This window comes from Bidens hawaiensis, unplaced genomic scaffold (genome assembly GCF_021521415.1).
Source record: "Bidens hawaiensis isolate Kalapana, Puna unplaced genomic scaffold, B.hawaiensis_p1.1 tig00002338_1, whole genome shotgun sequence".
NCBI classification, from domain to species: Eukaryota; Viridiplantae; Streptophyta; class Magnoliopsida; order Asterales; family Asteraceae; genus Bidens; species Bidens hawaiensis.
In genome coordinates, this window is record NW_027491126.1 from 1,085,081 (window position 1) to 1,092,090 (window position 7,010).

At 34.7% G+C, this 7,010-nt stretch overlaps 1 pseudogene across 1 annotated transcript; it reads left to right on the forward strand.

The window, feature by feature from the left end:
• Positions 1 to 1,497: 1,497 nt before the first annotated feature.
• Positions 1,498 to 6,712, forward strand: LOC143618178 (outer envelope pore protein 16-3, chloroplastic/mitochondrial-like; annotated as a pseudogene). Its single transcript, XR_013150967.1, has 3 exons — positions 1,498 to 1,603; positions 2,311 to 2,646; positions 6,342 to 6,712. The product of XR_013150967.1 is annotated as an outer envelope pore protein 16-3, chloroplastic/mitochondrial-like (transcript).
• The last annotated feature ends 298 nt before the right edge of the window (positions 6,713 to 7,010 follow it).

Genomic DNA, 7,010 nt, shown 5'->3' on the forward strand with positions numbered 1-7,010 from the left:
ATGGGTGACTAAACGAAGGAAGACTAGGATTTTTATGATCTCCAGTTTGATTCTGAGGCGTCTCGGTTTTAACACCAGTGGCCTTCGGACGGGTGAGTTTTTCCAGAGATTGGAGATAACTAGAAGAAGCTTAAGGACTCTATACAGCTGGGTTGAGCCAGCTCGCAGTGACCTTTTGTCATTGAGTCACACTATATAGAGTACCTAAATATTCTATATTTTTTGGTCGTTAAAAAAAGTACACTTAAAGAGAGTGTAAACTATCATTTAAGAAAAAAAATACAAAACTATATAGAAAATAAATACAAGAATATATTATTTTTAACTTTGCAAGATAATTTATAATTAGTCATGTTATAATTTTATTTTTATTTTTTTGTATTTAATTACCACAAACGTATTGCTACTTTCTATTCAAGATTGTGTTGAACGTATCCTCTTATCGTCATTACTTGTTGGATCCCGTCAAAGTTCTCAAATAAAAAGAAACCAAACCTTGTGTTTTCCTTTGTTTTTTTCTTTTCCTTTTGTTTTCTTTTAATAAAAATTAATCTTGAATCCTCAACCTTTTATAACAATGTTTGAAACTATCTGTAATACCGGAGTGAAATTTTCTTAAAACGGGAATTCAACCATCCATACGAATATTAACGCTTCTTATATAACTCACTCAAAAACACCATCAAAGAAGAAACTCATTAATGCGTAAAAGAACTCTCCCTTCAGTCATGCTTCAAACATGAGAAAAAAAAAATCTAAAACAGTAACCATCAACCCTAGCTATTGGACTAGAAGAATAAGTGCCTTGAATTTTCAACCTATTACCTTTCTCATTTTAGATATATAAACTTTCTCTAATAAATTAATGAATGTCCATTTTACTGGTGTGGGCGGGTTAAAAGAATTCTTTTTAATTGAGGTATTGCATAGCATTTTGATGATCCCAACTTGGACCATTGTTGATGAAAATGTTTAATATTAAATGTTTTGATTAATTTATCATGTTGAATACAATGACTATATTTAGTTATGAACGTATAATATAAGCTTAAACTGTTTACTTACAATGAAAAAAATAAGCAATATTAGTGTGACTCATACCACAATAGTACGTAGCCTTAATATGCGGGATTACAACTAAGGGTGTAAACGAGCCGAGCTCGAGACCGATCTCGTCTCGTTTATTTGTTTTTGAAGCTCGAGCTCGGTTCGATTACTATTAATTATTTAATTTTGTTATATTTATAAGTATTTTAATATAGATATTTTTTGAATTTTAATTTTTTATATAACATAATATATTATGTTATTTAGTTATTTTTATAAAAAGTTATTCAAATAACAGGCTTGCGGGTCAGTTTGATCTCGATAAGTAAAGCTTGAGCTCGGATTCATTTATTAAATGAGCTTACTTTTAAGCTCAAGTTACGAGCCGATTTCGAGTAGCGCGCGAGCGGCTCGGCTCGTAACAACTTATAACTAAACCAGGGTTTGGTGACGAAAACAAATCCAATATATTTACAAATTAAAAGTACCCGTCGTCTGTTCGTCCGCTCCGATCTTTGGTTTGGTCACCGCAAATCCGATCACTCTCCGGCGTCCGGTGAGCCTTTCTCCATTCACGCGCACACATTATTACATTTCTATTATAAATCTCTTCCTTTATGTTTCTTTCATCAGATAGTAGAACAGTTTCATCCGTTGATTTAGATTCTAGGGTTAGCATTATCGTTACGTCAAGTCGATTGTCACTTGAAATTGGGCTTCGTATTAGCTCCCGTTTTCAGTAGATGTATCCTGTTCTACTTCAATTTCATGTTTACACATTACAATTTCAGATTTTATTATTTTTAAGGTTTTTGGGGGAATTGAAAAGGAAATTTATATTAGTTATTCTGATATATGCAGAATTGTTTTTTTTATCATATTATTATGTCATTTTAGTTTTGTTTTCAGTTAATGTATCCAGTATATTCATGTTTAGAACTTTCATATTTTGTTCAAAGGTTTTTTGTGGAATTGAAAAGGGAAAATGAGTTCCTGAAATATTGAATGAGCTAGATTACTCCTGAGTTAGAATAATAATAATAATAATAATAATAATAACAACTTAGTTTTACCTGATTTGTAATATATAAACAATATAAAAAGAAAAAAAATATATATTTAAAGATAAAGATGATTTTAGCCATTGTGAATTATAAGGATGAACTAGAGAACCCATTGTGAATGCCTTATGATCTTGCTCTTTTGTGCAGTTTTTACCTGATTTGAATTTAAACCTGAAGTATTTTGAACTGATTTATTCAGTTAGTAGAGAATAATGGATACAACGGACTGTAGATACTTGGAGGAAGAAGATTCCTCACTGACAAAAACTATGAAGGGTACTGCCACTGGTTTGGCCGCAGGAACCATTTGGGGAACCGTAGTTGCTACTTGGTTGGATGTACCCCGTGTTGAGAGAAATGTTGCTTTACCCGGTTTGATTAGGACATTGAAGATGATGGGTAACCATGGGTTGACTTTTGCTGCCATTGTATATTGGGGTAGAGCAGTTGACACAGCATTACCGAATGAAGAGGGACTTTGTTAATGGAGCAGTCGGTGGGTTCGTTGCTGGTGCTGCCATTCTTGGTTTTAAAGGTTAGTATTCTTTTGTTCAACACTTCAACTAAATGTTTTTGCAATTTAGAGATATTAAGTTGCTGTTGTTTGCTATCAAATTCCATGTTTCTTTGATCTTGAAACTTAGAAGTTGTTGTGTGCTATCAGTTGCATTATCCTAATTAGGAAAGGTTTTACAGCCCAAACCAAATACTTTGAGACAATCCAAATCTTAGGAGATTTACTAGAATTTTTACAACACTGCTTATTATCATGCTAAAAGTTATATATATGTATATTAAAGAAGTGTGGTTATTTTCGAGCCCATTTCTTTTTGAACGGTTGTGACACAACAAAGATGCAAATAAGACTTTAAGAAGTGGAGAAACTGATCCTGTTCTGTGTGACAATCGTCAATTTCAGGTTAACTCCGTTAACTCAACTCCGTCAATTCAAACTTAAGATCACTAAATCTATAACGCACACTTCATTACATTTAAATTAGGGTTTAAATGACGCTTAACACTTACTACATGTGTAGTCTTTCGGGATTTGCACCGAAACGCAAACGAGTTGACGCAAACGATTGAGGAATAAACGAAAAACGTCAACATAATAATTATGGGATAATTATGTGTTAACATATGTGTTACTTGATTATATGGTGTGTAATGCTAGACAAGAAACAAGAACTAAGTTAGTTAAGTTAGAAAAACAACACTTGAAAGTAGAGGGACTTGAGTGTAACTTGTGTGTTTGTAAATAGATCCTTAACCTTAACCCTAACTTATTAATATTCTAAACCTAAGTGCCGATCGGAACCCTCTCCTCACCTCTCCTTGGCTGCCGTCCATCAATACACACACATACAACACCAAATCAAGTGTTTGATTGAAGAACTAGGTGCTAGGAAGGTATAATTGATCATCCTTTACATTCTTGTTGCTTGATTTTGATGTTTGTTGGGTTAACCACAGACCCTAGGCTGCCGATTTTCAGTATGTACATAGCTAACATGATTGTTGTTATTTGGATGATGATTTGATAACTAGATTGAATCTTGTTGTATGGTGATTGTTGTGTCTTTGATTTGAGTTCAAACACAAACCCTAATCTTGTATGTAATGTGAAATTGATGTGCATGGATGGTGTTTATGGGTCTAGAGGGTTATATGGATGCATGATAGTTCATAGATTGTTATTATGTTGAGTTTAGATGCAAACAGATTCTGGACAGAATGTGTATACGATGTTTAAGTGACTGTAACGAAGTGTAAACGTGAAAGTTGGTTGAGATTGTGGGTACTGCAGTAAACTAGGTTGAGTCTAGTTTCTATAAAGTATAAGTTTGTAATTTTTGGACAAGTAGAAGTTAACTTTTATGATTTTATAAAAACGTTGTGCAAAGCTGAGCTGTTAGACCTGCTGTTAGGTTATGTTGTAAATGTTATATCTCATGAACTACGAGACCAATTGGGTTGGTTCCACTTCTGGAAGTTGACTCATTGAGTTAGGAACCAAACCCAAGTGGTCTTGCATTTATTGGATTTTTCGTTTAACGGGAATTGCAAATAACATTCTGTTGTGCATGAATCTGACTGTTATGAGTTTGCTGTAATGATTTGATGATTGTGAGAAAACTATGAGGAATAAAAATGTAATAAAATATGTTCTGGAAACCTAAGATATATGTGCTTCTGTGATGATTTTTGGTAAATTAATTTAGATGCTATGATCGGTGAAGTAGTACAATCTTTCTAGTAGGATTTCTGTCTCGGTGAAACTAGCTGCTGAGTTTTGTGAAAATGCATGAAATATGAAACTTGCTAATTTATTATCGTGTTTTGACCAAATTGCCCTTGAGGAGAATGATTGCAAGATAATTGTCGTGTTTTGACTAAAATGCCCTTGCGGGGAATAACTGCTAATTGATTGTCATAATTTGACCAAAATGCCCTTATGGGGAATAATGGCTAGTTAATTGTTATTTGTTGACCAAAATGCCCTTACGGGGAAAAATTGCTAGTAATGTACGTTATGAATACATGACACGTATATGATTGCTTACACATGTGATGTGTCACAAAAACACTTGTTAAAGTCACACACGATTCACGAACGAAACACGAAACATGTTATGTGCATAGGTATTATGTGCCGGGTCTAGAGACTCGATAATATTCCGACACTTAGAAAAATCTCTTTGTTGTTTTAGAACGTTAGAGAGAGTTTTTCGGTGACGCGCATCTTGGTGATTTATTGTGAGAAATTCTTCGCAAACAGTGAGTTTCACTTTCCCCTCTTTAAACTGTTTTCAAACGCTTTTCACTTGGGGGAGATAACATACTCCACAACGCATTTGAGATTTTGTTATAAATTATATATCACTTGTAAAGGCTAAGTGGCAAACGAAATATTTGAAGTCCTACACATCGAACCGATTAATATTTAGAATAGTGAGTCACTGTTGAGTAGTACTACTGGGTTTGACAAACCCCACCCAACGCTAAACTCGACTGGAGGTCGAGTGGGTGTAATTTTGGCTAACACGTACCATGGTCTGGAGGACCTGGTGACAAGGCACTTACTAAACGAGTCAGCTTCGGTGTCGAACACTTAGTAATACTTGTTGTATAGACTAGCTACCTATCGATATATAATTTGACATAACACTATCTGGTAACGCAAAACGCTTAACGCAAAACGCCGTAACGTGGTTACGCAAAACGCTTAACGCAAAACGCCGTAACGTGGTTACGCAAAACGCTTAACGTAAAACGCTGAACGCAAACGCTAAACGATTTATTTTTATATAACTTGTGAACTCACCAACCTTGTGTTGACACTTTTAGTATGTTATTCTCAGGTAGCCGAGGCGGGCGCGCGGTTTAGGAACATGCATTGCTTGAAAACGCTTTTGTTATGCAAACTTATTTTTAACAGTTATCATTGGTTTTAAGTCGTCCTGCGTGACGCAACTTTTGGTTAAAGGTTTTTACGCTTCCGCATTTAATTACTCGTAAACGTTTTTCATGGTTTTGAAACTTTATTTTATGGTTTGATTATAACTGATGATTCCGATCCTGTTAGTTCACACCCTCTGACGGTAAAACTCCGTTAGTGGATTTTAAGGGTGTGACATTCTGTAATAGCATTTAGGAGTCTGCGTAGAATAATAAAAGTCACCTATTATCTTCATTTAGTTGAGAGCAATTTATCCTGTTCTGTAACAGCATTAGGGACATGCATAGAATAAATAAATTCTCCTATGATCTTCCTGTAGTTTTGTTTACCCGTTCAGTCTTTGGTCTAGTTGCCATGGAATTGGTTCCAAGTCGATGATTCATTCTGCTACAATAGATAAAAGATTTAGCTCGGGATCACAGATGAAAAAATCACAAGAACAAAATGCATATTTTATTTGCCATAAGTAACAGGCTTGCAAGCTTAGACGTCTAATCGAGATCAATAAATGAATCTTCAGCTTGAGCCCATTTAAGCTTGTCTTGATTCGAGTTTCTAGCAACCCGATCTCAATTAGCTGACAAGCGGCTTGGCTCGTTTACACCTGACTCATTAATAGGTAGTGGGTAGATTTTAAGGATGTTAGATACAATGTATATATGAAATAGGGTTTCTAACTCCTAAGGTGGCTCAAAGATTTTAGATCAGGACCCATTGAAAAATTTATCATATGATTTCAGAGAGATGAACTGTGTGTTTATGCTTTGTAGGCAAGAGCATTTCCACAGCCCTCTCTGCCGGAGCTGCACTTGCCGCTACATTAGCAGCAATTGATGTTGGCGGTCAGACCACGAGGGTCGACACAGGTAAGGAGTATTATCCTTACACCACCAAGAAAAGGGCTGATGTCGCCAACTAATCCTGCCAATCGATGACGGTGGTGGTGTTTTAAAGGAAGTTATTGTGATAAATAATCAACCTTTCATTCCAATGTTCGCTGTATGTTCTGTCTTGGAGTTTTAATCATACTAGTGTTGATTTACTCGCTCTTCGTGAAGACATTTGTCAAATAAAATTGGAGCTATTTATTTGACTCAAGAATTTCATATGTTATGAGTTTATTGAAATGATATTTTGGAACATGTTACTGCTGAATGATTGTTTTGTTGGTAAGTTTTGTTTGGTATAGTGATAACCTAGATTGATGTTTAGAAATGGTTGTTTGTGATATGGGTTGTGTTTTTCAGACTTTTCTGCAACGCAAAGCAAAACAAGTGTGCTAACAATATATGATCATACGGGCAAAACATGTTTATATATTTTACGTTTTAAATATGATTTGAACAGTAACAAAGTAAACTTTTGACAACTTATGTAAATAGAGAGAGAGATGGAGAATTAGATGTGTCAAGTTATTAAATAATCAATATAATTTAGAG